The sequence below is a fragment of the Echiichthys vipera genome (assembly GCF_963691815.1).
Source record: "Echiichthys vipera genome assembly, chromosome: X".
Classification (NCBI taxonomy): Eukaryota; Metazoa; Chordata; class Actinopteri; order Perciformes; family Trachinidae; genus Echiichthys; species Echiichthys vipera.
Genome location: NC_139825.1, coordinates 42,578,716 through 42,590,593, shown reverse-complemented (window position 1 = coordinate 42,590,593; position 11,878 = coordinate 42,578,716).

Genomic DNA, 11,878 nt, shown 5'->3' with positions numbered 1-11,878 from the left:
CAGCTGGACTCTTTGGTGGCGGTGTCAGAGAGGAGGATGTTGTCCAAACTGCACAGCATCCTGGACAACAACACTCACCCTCTCCACCAGCTGCTGACCTCCAGCAGAAGCACCTTCAGCCACAGACTCATTCTCCCCCGGTGTAACACTGAACGCCAGAGGAAGTCTTTTCTTCTGGCGGCCATCAAACTGTATAATTCATCTCCCCCCAGGCAGGTAAGGAACAGTGGAGACACTTTATATCATCACTGCATCACTTTATTTAGTTGTACTGTAACTTAGTTCAGTCAGAAATGCTGCTACACTTTTAACACTGTTATCACTTTCGCTCCTTATCACTTATTTAGTTTGTACTTATTTCATTTCAACATGCTGCTAAACTGCACGCTGCGTATTCTTGTATAATGTATAAACCTACGTTTAACCACAATGTCTGTTGCACTCTGTCACACTTAGTTATTGTTTGATTTATTTGATGTTAGCTTTATTTTGATTTGATTTATGTTTATGCTTATTGTCACTCTGATCCTTTCCCATCTTTGTATTGAAACTGTTGCACAATAATTTCTCTCGGGATAAATAAAGCTTCTTGAATCTTGAATCTTGAATCTTGAATCTTACCACCATACAACGTGATGAAATGACACGTGAGCTGTGTCAATGACACGTAACACATGAATGAGTGTGAGCTGTCTGTGGTGCGACAGACTGTCTGATATTGTGAATGATCTCTGAACAGGATTTGGGCGAGGAGCTTGAACTATGAATGAGCATTGGAAACACATGGCACACAGGATATCAGCAAGAAGAACTTAAAGTAGGCCTTAAGCAACAAAACCATAAAATTATTCACAGTTGTAGTTTTCATGTCTGCCGCTCAATCAAAGCCACTTCAAACTTCAAAAGTAGGTTTATTGCTAATGCTAATATAAAAGTATGTCATCAAACATCCAGAGGTTAAAACCGAGCATACAGAACGGCTCTCCGAAAAGCAGGCTGAAGTTTTATACATGTCTTCGGACAACTTTAGAGCTTTCACTGTCTTTCAACTTAAAACTTAAACTTTAGACTTTAAAGTTAAAGTTGCTGGAATGAAACCATCAAAAATACACATTTAGATGTTTACTTTACTACACGTCATCTGTTTGAGTCTGTAGACTTCACCAAAAGTTAACATCAGATTATGTTTCTTTTGCATATTTAAAGAGATAATTTTAGAAAACTTGTAACAAGAATAATTGTCTGTTATAAACTGGGGAATTTTCATGGTGATATTTATTCGTTTTTACATTATTCACCTGTAGTTTCTTTCAACATGTAGGATTTTTACGACCTGTATCTTTAAAAGCTGTCTTCTTAAAATTAGTTTTTCTCACTCTTAACCAGAAATCTGGACTTCAGTAGTACTTACAGTACTAGCCTTCATGCTTTTATTTATTTTTATGTCCTTATGCTCTTATGCTTTTATTTTCTAATTCATGTTTTAGCCTCTATGCTTTTATGCTTTTATGTTTTAGTACCTCGTGTTTTTAGCCTCCAGATTTTAACCCTTTACTGTTTTAGGCAACAGTTTTTAATCTCCAGTGTTTCCTCAGGGGGCCTGCCAGACTGGGAGTTGTCTCTGGTCTGGCCGCGGGGGGTGCTGTCCCGTGGACGGTTCCGGCACGGGCCGCTAGAGGGCTCTGCACGTTGGTGCGGAAGCTCCTGTCTGCCTGGGTCGGGGTGGTCTCTGTGGCGGTGCTCCCTGCGACCTTGGACTGGGACCTCTCCCAGTGTGGTTGGCCCCCCAAAGGTAGCTTCCTCTAGACTCCTCTGTACCTCAGTTCTCGCTGCCCGGCCATGTCTCTGTATTGAAAACTAGTCTGTGTGTCTGTGTGTCAGCGTGGCTGTGTGTGTTTATGTGAATGTGTGAATGAACGTATATACATTTGTGTGTGTGTCTCTGTGCATGACTGCGGGGGTGGGAGGGTTGGGTTCTTTTGACTTTCTTCTCCTGATTTTATTGGATGTTTCTCTTCTTCTGTACATCTCTGTAACTTGGCACTTTGCGATAATTTGATTACAGACACTAAAGTGTCCAGTGTCATGCCGATCTATATTCTGAAGGTTTTTACCGAGGGCTTTGTTCCCAGATCATTCACAGTCTCATTTATACATAATTTAATTCCTAAAAACATGTAAAAAAAATAGATTTTTAAAGGCTGTTGCCAGTATTTTCTGATTTATAGAGTTGATAAAAAGAAATATCCTGTGTAAAAAACTTTTATTCTAATATGTCAACAAAACAGAACAAGAGTTTTGAACCTGGTTTGATCCAGTGTTCACAATTTATGCAAATTAGTGCATATTTCACAAGATAATGCCTCATTTGCATATTCAAACATAGTATTTCAGAAAACTTATAATACACAAAATATTTGTCTTAATGTAAGTGATGCACTGGGGAAGTTTTATAGTGATGTCTATTAATAACAAATTTTCACCTAGTGTCTCGGAAAATAATTTAAATCTGAAAACATTGAAACAAAAACATTTCCTTTTCACAGAATCATATGACCCATATTATCTTTGTTGTTAACGGCGACCTCTAGTGGCCGTAATAATTATTGTGGAAGCAAACGAGGAAGTCAGTTATAAGAGACTAACCTGTGTAAGGAGAAAGGTTGGCGTGGTGGATGGGTCAAACACACACAAACAAAAGACTTTCAACCAGGAGACCAGATGTTGTGTCTTGTTTGAAACAAATCTTTTGATCTTTGTGATGCAGTTGTGCCAGCGGCCAATTTTAACCCCATCCATGATCTTTTCCTCAACCTTACCATGAAGTTGCGTTGCCTGAACCTCAATAGTTCTGTTTTACAACTTGCTCTTTGCTTTGTGGTATGAAAAAGAAGTGAAATTGACATAATTGACATTGTGACTGTGCCACAATTGTCTCGATTAACAGTTAAAGACTTTTCTGTGTGGAGTTTGCATGTTCTCCCCGTGTCTGCGTGGATTTTCTCCCATAGTCCACGTGCACGTGTTAGGTTCATTGATTACTCTAAGAATTGCCCTTAGGTGTGAATGGTTGTCTGTCTCTATGTGCCCTGCGATAGACTGGCATCCTGTCCAGGGTGTACCCCGCCTCACGCCCGATGTCAGCTGGGATCGGCTCCAGCCCCCCCGCGCGTGACCCCGACCACGACAAATGGTGTTGAAATAAACAGAGGTTTGGGGAAAAAAGGACATTTTTAAATGAAAAATGCTGGAATAAGACACAAGGACATGCAATAAAAAAACCATTTTCTATTGGATTATTTCATAATTAGATTGTATTATATATTTGGTCTGTATTTATTTCAGAAAGTCTTATCTATGTATTTCATTTTGAACACTTTCGGTGCAATCGTTTCAGTTACTCAAGTTATTCCAGAAATACCTTTTAGGTAAAAATAACACCACTATGTTATAAACTACTCATGTTAAAACCTAGGGTTAAAACTACAGAAATGATTGCAGCCTTAATAAGAATAACTGTGCAATAATCAATTGTGTAACATTATGAAATTGTTCTGCACATAAAGAATGACCTATTTTATGGGCTCAGCATGTGATAAATGTTTTATACTCATATGCTGTTTAACCCTTTACAAAATATAGGGCTGAGCAGAGACTGGATGCCAAACGCCGCACTAGTGTTATCTTAGATAGGACTAAAGAGATGCAGACCTTGAAAAATAATTAAAATGTTCTTCCTTTCAAGAAAATAACATGTTAAAATAAATTAAGGGAGTCTATTTGTGCATATTTAAAATGTGCAAGCTCCGGTTGCAATGCTCTGCCAAAGCAGCTGAATGTTTTTATTTTTTATAAATAAATATTGACAACAGCTCCTAAGGTAACATGTGCCCATTGTGTCTCATGCACATACAACTTATTTCACTTATTTTTGATTAAATGTCCATGAACTCTTGTATCTTAAAAGTATCTTAAAAGTAAACCAAGGACATGAGACATTGTAAATGCTCAGGCTGTCAAGTAATGGGATGACACAGATGGCCTGAGCACCCTGCGGTCACACTGCGGGCATATTCATTACTCTTTCCTTGAGGATGGAGGCGCCTCAAGGACATCCTCCCACTTATTTCAAAAAGGGAAAAAAAGACATGAAGCAGCACAAGCAGCCTGTCAGTGTTGAGTCTTTACAGTCAGTTCAGACTACAAATTCACATAAAATCATTATGTGACACTGTATAACCAGTCTAACATCTTACTCACTGCAGGAATGTGACACTGAATGCCACATCATCTTCACAGTCCAAGAAAATATCCATATTTAACTCCAAGATAAACTGACAGTTGATGTGATTCATTTAATGTTTAATGAGACCTGTGAGTCATCCAATAACTGCATGGTGGAGGTAAACAATGGTTAAAGGAGCAGCTTCCAATTGCACATCTCCTTTGGTAGAGTCTTACATTACTGACTCCAAATGGCTGCGGGATTTAATTTAAAGTGTATCCTGAAATTATGCAGCGGGACATCAGTAAAATATACACAGCCTGCTCATGATTACCACACAGGTCCTCTTTGGCTTTCCACCAAAAGATACCAAAGGGACAGTTTTAACATGAATGAGTCTGTCTCTATCTAAACAGACCGTCTGCTCTCGGCTGTGTAGGAGAGTGTTTGGATTGATATTTCATATTTTAATATTGTTTGTGTCAAGCTTCTGCCACTGAATATATACAGTGGAGATAAAAATTAGAAAAACTATAATAAATGCTTGATTTATTCTGAAATATTGTTATTTTTTATTGTTCATAATTTGATTTGAATGTCCACTGTGGCTTTACCACTGCTGCACTAGTATGTTTGTTTAAATAACCAAGGCACTGGAACAAAAACCTTTATTTTGTGTAAAAGACAGTGAGCAAAATTAGAGAACAGTAACCATTGTAGTTTGCCCTGGCTAGTAACTTTGCTATTTTAATCTAATTGTTTCTATATTCTATATTCTGTTTTGTTTTTAGGGTGACTTTAACATCTGTCTAGGGACTACAGATGAAAAATAGCCTCCTGGCTAATTCTGGCACATTTACAGTAATGTTATTAATGTGCACTGTCCCTGTTTTCAAATAAACTAAACTTAATTGTGTCAGAAGAGAAGATTTAAACAATGTTTTCTTCGGGCTATAGGATTAAAAAATGAATAGTAAGTGTAGAAGCCCTTGCTTTCAATGACTTCAGCACATCTGCGCCCACAGGACATCAAGAGTGTCCCACACTGCTCTGGTTTGATCTTGGTCCATTCTTATTCAGTCTCTTCCACAGTTCAGTAACTGTAGTGGGTTTCTTAGACATTACTTTGTTGCCAAAGATTTTCCAGAGATGCTCTATGGCATGGGTGTCAAACTGACACCCATGCTCTATGAGGTTTAGATCTGGACTCTGGGTTCAACATTTCATTGTTTCAAAATTTTGAGCTTCAAAGGACTGCGTAGCGTGTTTTGCAGTGTGACAGAGAGCATTGTCTGCATGAAAATTTCAGCTGATTGGGAGACAATTGCGGTGAAGGTATTGCATGTTGCCGAAGGAGGTTCACATAAACATTTTCATTCACCCTGCCATGTAGCTGTACAAGAGGCCCAACTCCTGCTGCAGAAAAAAATGACCCCCCACACCATGACACTTCCTGATCCAAATGTAACTGACTTCTTTCACACTTTGGGTTCAATCTTTCCCCAGTCCTACGAAGCACATAATGTTTCCCATCAGACCCAAATAAATTGAACGTACTCTCATCACTGAAGTGCACTCCGGACTAGTTCTCCTCCTTCCACACAACATGCTCCTCAGCAAAGGCAAGTCTCGCCTTTTTATTCTTTCTGCTGATGAGAGGTTTGGTCACTGCAGAGTGGGCTTTCAGTCCAAATGGTCTTAAACGTTAAGACACTGTGTGCTGAGACAGATCTTTGACCTGTTTAGCAGTGAACTGTAGAACAACTCCAGCTGCAGTGTTGAACCGATTCCCCATTGAGAGTCTTCACATAATCCTGTCCTCTTGTGCACTTTTTTTACGCGGACGACCGGCCTTTTTGAGGGACTTAAACAAATCTTTGTCCTTGTTCAATATTCTTGAAATCACAGACTTGGAACACCCAACCTCTCTTGCAAAGGCTGAGAGGGTCATCCCTTTGGCCTTCATCTGGACAACATGCCGCCGCAGGGTTTCAGTCACCTTAAAGCAACTTGCCATCTTGCAAAGTCACCAGGAGAGCTGCCAGATGAATAGGGTGTGTCTAACTATTAAGTAAATCGTCATCAAGTGCCAGATTAACACCAATAACTGGAAGGTATCTGAAAGAGTAAAAAGTCTAATTTTGCTGTTTTCTTTTAAATTCTGGACAGTAAAAAATAAATCAAGTATTTATTTGTTCTCTTAAACCCAAACCCTCATGTTTTTATAAACCTAACCACTTAATTGTGTTGCCTAAATCTAACCAAGTGGCTTTGCTCAGTTCACAACATCAACCATGTGTTTAGAACAGCGAAACATAAGGTTGGATGTTGTAACATTTTTCTATGCTCCAGACCCAGTTTATGAAGAAGTGTAGACAGTGTATTCTTTTATAACAAGGCTCAGAGTCTACAACCCCCCCACCAGCTCTGTGAGGTCGTACTAAACCACAGTGGTGCTTTGAGCAAAATTTGAGCTTTGATATTCTGCCTGACCCTGATTGGACCCACGGGCTGGGGCAAGCTTTCATTTCTCAAAAACCACTGGGCTTGAATCAGGGCCAGTTTTTGCAAATTACCTTTTTTCTCTTTCTTTAAAAAAATGCAGACCTTTATAGTCTGTGTAATGTCATATTAATGCATGGGCTGTGTATGACCATTATCTTTTGGATATAAAAAATAAAATTGAATTAATAGATTGCCATAAAATCTGGTTCACACATGCATGTTCTACTCAGTCCCAATGAATCGTGGTAACTTTGGTTTTCCCCTGACTGTTCCTCTGAAACGAATTACCACTGACACACTAAGCTACAAGGGTGAACATGGTAATATTATACTGGCATAGTATACTGGCTACATTTCAGCATGTTGGCATTATCATTTTGAGCATGCAGAAGTTAGCATTTAGCTATGTCGGTTCATGCAGGGTCGGGCCAGATTTTCTATTAAGGAGCTGTCCAGACTTTTGATTTGATTGTCATCTAAGTCAGTATGCTTCATCTTCTGACCATGATGAATGTCTTTACAGATGTTTATGGCAATCAGTATGTGTAGATGAGAATGTCAGTGGATAAGTGAGTTCTCTGACCTGCTGGGGACACTAGGTAAAAAGCCAGAGGCTCATTTAAGTCTTTAGGAATCATCTTCTGGGCACCATGAATATCTGTGCCAAATTTTGTGGGAATCCATCTGATAAGTGCTGAGATAATTCAGTTTGGATCGAACTAACTGACAAGCCAACATCGTATAGTATCGTATATCAGTGCTGACAGGCTGGCATTTTTTATAAAGCACGTATGCAAATCATATATTTTAAATGCATATTGCTCTCCCTTGAATATGCCCTTACACCATGTAGGTCAATTAACACGTTATCACTTGCTGTTCTTCAAATCAGCATGAAACACATTTCCTGTGCATGGTTTTCTCTGAATACTGGTGCTAATTCAGAGTGATCTAGATGTGAGTAGATCTCATTCATTCATTCATTCATCTTCAACCGCTTATCCCGGGGTCGGGGTTGCGGGGGGGCTGGAGCCGATCCCAGCTGACATCGGGCGTGAGGCGGGGTACACCCTGGATAGGACGCCAGTCCATCGCAGGGCACATAGAGACGAACAGAGACAGACAACCATTCACACCTAAGGGCAATTTTGTAGAGTCATCAATTAACGTAACACGTGCACGTCTTTGGACTGTGGGAGGAAACCGGAGAACCCGGAGAAAACCCACGCAGACAACATGCCAACTCCACACAGAAAGGCCCCAGCCGGGATTCAAACTTGTAACCTTCTCACTGTGAGGCGACAGTGTTAACCACTACACCACGTCGGCCAACGCCACCAATTCCATACACTGAACACATTTAGTGAAGGGCAGTACAGTATGTATGGAGCGTGGACTGGTGGCTGGAGAGGTGCCAGTTCATCTCCTGGGCACTGCCGAGGTGCTGTTGAGCAAGGCACCGAACCCCCAACTGCTCGGGGCGCTGGTCACTGGCAGCCCCCTCGCTCTAACATCTCTCCTTAATTGCATGTATAGGTCCTGTCTGTGCATGTGTGTGTATTTCGGGCCTGTGTGTGTAACATGATTAATAATAAGAGTGAAAAAATTAAATTTCCCCGTTGTGGGATAAAAATAAAGTAATTCTTCTTCTTCTTCTTCTTCTTCTTCTTAGGTAGAGAAAATAGTGTAATTATAAAAGTTGCTTTCCAGAATTATAAAAGAGCCTCGGCCTTGTATTGACAGGCTTCCTCCTTCCTGAGGCTGTAAACTGGTCAGTGCATTAGCCAGCAGAAAAGTGCAGTGAATATCAATCAGGCTACTCTGGGCCAGCAGAGTGATAGCTGACCACAGAGAGAAAGAGAGACATAAAGAAAGAGAGACTGGTGGGGGCTGCATTAATTAAAAAAAGAAATTGGAAGAAGTTTGGAATAACCCCTACCCCATAGAGAATTTCCCATTTGATAGTTTGACATTAGACGTGCAGCTAATGTGGATCTGAAGGCATTTATGTGCACATCAGTTAACATGTTAATTCAAACGCTGCAGCTCGTGTACTGACTAAAACAACTCAAAGAGAACATATTTCTCCTGTTTTAGCTTCTTTGCACTGGCTACCTGTAAAATCCTTCTCCTTACCTACAAAGCTCTTATTGGTCAGGCTCCGTCGTATCTTAAAGAGCTCATAGTACCGCATTACCTGACTAGATCGCTGCGCTCTGAGAGTGCAGGGCTACTCGTCGTTCCAAAAGTCTCCAAAAGTAGAATGGGAGGCAGAGCCTTCAGCTACCAAGCTCCTCTCCTGTGGAACTTAAAACTTTCCTCTTTGATAAAGCTCACAGCTACGGCTTACGAGCCCTTAGCTATGTTGTTATTTTTAAGACGATTCTGTCAAGACAGATGTCCGTCCTCCACAGAGCTGGGTCTGTCTGACGTTCCTGTCTGTTATAGGGAAGGTTTTTGTTGCCACCGTACTCTACGGAGGAATTTTTTGGGTCTGTGTAAATCATAAATAAGTCATAGAGTGTGGTCTTTACCTACTCTGTAAAGTGTCCTGAGATAACTTTTGTTATGATTTGCCACTATAAATAAAATTGAATTGAATTGAATTGAAATCCTCAATCTGTTTACAAGGTTTCGCGTTACATTCCCTCAGTTTCATTCAGTGTTCGGTCGGTGTTTGGGACAGATTCTGTCATTTTCTTTACTCAAGGAAACTAGACTACTCCTTAAAGTGTATTACAAAGACAACACAGAATATTCTGCTTGGCCAAGGGGTTTCTCTGGGGTCAGAAAATCACAGTCATCCGGCCTTTCAGACAAGCCGTTGCTGCAACCAATGAGCCAGAAAGAGCGCAGAGCCCTCCCTGAACAAATAATTTATTTAACAATAAAATGCATTGGGTTGTTGTGATTGTTTCCGAACGTTGCTGAGGAAGTCCCTGGTTTTGGCTTTAGAATGTCAATCACTCCCAGACTGGCTCTCATTCGTTCATCTGACAGAAATTACAATCAGTATGTTTTGGGTTTTAAAACACAGGACAAAACAAATTCTCTATCTACTTGTGATGCAGAAGTTCTTTATCTGGGCATGCAATGTTCACCTCTGTATATCTTGTGAGATACTTCCCTTTATCCTGTGATACAAGTATGACAAAGTTTATGATATGAATATGACTAATGTTACGGCCTTATCTGGTATGTCACCCAGCTAAACATAGACTATGTGTTCATGTTCTGTATAAAAAGAGAAAGGCCAAAACTTGTTTGGTGTCTAATCTTTGTTGACAGACTTTTCCAATAACATTCACCAGTTGAATCCTCTGCCCCTTGGTCACACGATTCCTCTAATGAACCGCCAGTTCCTGTAGAAAGAACCATCCCTACTCTGTAACTTCCACTTCCTGGGGCACATCCCGTTTCATCTTCTGCACCTAGTTTTAACCTGGAGCTCATCTGCAACACCCTTTAATCATGCCATCTGTGTTAAATTGATAATAATGTGAAAGCATGCTAAATAAGTTTTATTTAACTTCTATATGTACACAGTGAGTAATAACAAAACTTCAGTTATATTGTGACAAAAATAAACACTTCATGTTTAAAAATCCCCACAACGCCCTCAGTAGAAGCTGATTCTGTGTTTGTCAGTGCATCTGTAAGATACAGTATATGCAACACACTAGGCCCAACGAGATGTGCAGCATAAAATGACAAAGTGAGACTGTAACTTTTTAAAGAATGAATACATTCTTCTTCTTCTCGAACAAAAAGACGGATTGAGAAGTAATGACATGCACATCAATATACTCAGGTGTATTTCTGCTATAGGCAAGGCAAGGCAAGTTTATTTGTATAGCACAATTTAACAACAAGGTAATTTTACTTTACGTAAAACTTTAAAAGCATTTGGAAAAATAACACATACACTACTGTTCAAAAGTTTTAGGCTACTAATCTGAGGTTGTGGAAGACAGTTTCATGTCACAGGTCAAACACCACGGCAAGACTGAGCACAGCAACAAGACACAAGGTAGTTATACTGCATCAGCAATGTCTTTCCAAACACAGATTTCAAAGCAGACTGGGGTTTCAAGATGTGCTGCTCAAACGTTTTTGAAGAAGAACAAGGAAACTGGCATCATTGAGGATTGTAGTTGCAGTGATAGGCCAAGGAAACTTAGTGCAGCAGATGAAAGAGACATCAGGCTTATTCCCCTTCAAAATTGGAGGATGTCCAGCAGTGCCATCAGCTCAGAACTGGCAGAAACCAGTGGGACCCAGGTCCACCCATCTACTGTCCTGAGGAGTCTGGACAGAAGTGGTCTTCATTGAAGAGTTGTGGCCAAAAAGCCAAACATCTGACGTGGAAACAAGGCCAAGCTACTCAACTATGCGCCAAAACATAAACACTGGGGTACAGAAAAATGGCAGCAGGGTCTCTGGACTGATGAGTTAAAATTTTAAATATTTGGCTGTAGTAGAAGGCAGTTTTTGCCGAAGGGCTGGAGAGCGGTACAATAATGAGTGTCTGCAGGAAACAGTGAAGCATGGTGGAGGTTCCTTGCAAGTTTGGGGCTGCATTTCTGCAAATGGAGTTGGAGATTTGGTCAGGATTAATGCCGTCCTCAATGCTGAGAAACACAGGCAGTTACTTATTCATCATGCAGTATCATTAGGGAGGCGTATGATTGGCCCCAAATGTATTCTGAGGCAGGACAATGACCCCAAACATATAGCCAATGTCATTAAGAACTACCTTGAGCGTAAAGAAGAACGATAAGTCTGCATCTTGATAATTGATGAAAATATTAACACTTCCAGTCTTGAAAGCATTCTTAGTTTACAGCATTTTTTCACGCCTACCTAAAACTTTTGAACAGTAGCGTAAAACATATACATTTAAAACACATAAAAGGTTTAAATAAAACATTTTGTTTGTATTAAAATAAGACAATCCCAGTAAAAATGTGTTGCTTTATGAGTTGAATCCATTAATTCTACCACTAGGCTTTAAATTACGTTTAGACTGAATGTGAAGCACATTTTAGAGGTGGTGTGATTGCATATAAAGCCAATACAAAGACATTAGTTGATGCTAATAGACAGAAATTTGTCTAGGCACGTGAATGGAAGTGAAAATACAACCAC